The following is a 383-nucleotide window of genomic DNA, read 5'->3' as shown; positions in this document are numbered from 1 at the left end:
AAAACTTCTTTACACTTGACCAGTGTCAAACATGTCTATTAAGGGAATGATAAAATAATAAAGGTAATAAAAGTGGTAAAGGAAATGTAGTTTTTTTTTTAGGGCACTCAAAGTGACTCTTTCCCCTTTTTTCTGTATTCTACCCTCCATTTCAGTCTGTCTTTACTCAGCTTTTCAAATGAATAGAAATATGCACTGAAGTTGTAGTTGGAGTGGTTGTATTTAATTTGTCATTCACTCATCACTTAATAACTACACACTGTTCCTTTTTGTGCTAAAATGTTTATGTAGCAGAGAGTCTGCTTAGCAAACTTCGTGTTTGAATGTTGAAAAGTGCATGAAGCTCATTTCCTCCTACTTCCCTCCTTCTACACACACACACA

At 34.7% G+C, this 383-nt stretch overlaps 1 protein-coding gene across 1 annotated transcript in view; it reads left to right on the top strand.

Annotated features, from left to right (window-relative positions):
• Positions 1 to 383, top strand: part of trim71 (tripartite motif containing 71, E3 ubiquitin protein ligase) — a gene marked incomplete in the record, with an annotated part of 30430 nt that overhangs the window by 24472 nt on the left and 5575 nt on the right.

The sequence above is a fragment of the Morone saxatilis genome, unplaced genomic scaffold, assembly GCF_004916995.1.
Source record: "Morone saxatilis isolate NCDOM2014 unplaced genomic scaffold, NCSU_SB_2.0 Contig9, whole genome shotgun sequence".
NCBI classification, from domain to species: Eukaryota; Metazoa; Chordata; class Actinopteri; family Moronidae; genus Morone; species Morone saxatilis.
The sequence above is the reverse complement of the archived record's forward strand: the minus strand, read 5'-3'. Positions and strand labels throughout refer to the sequence as shown.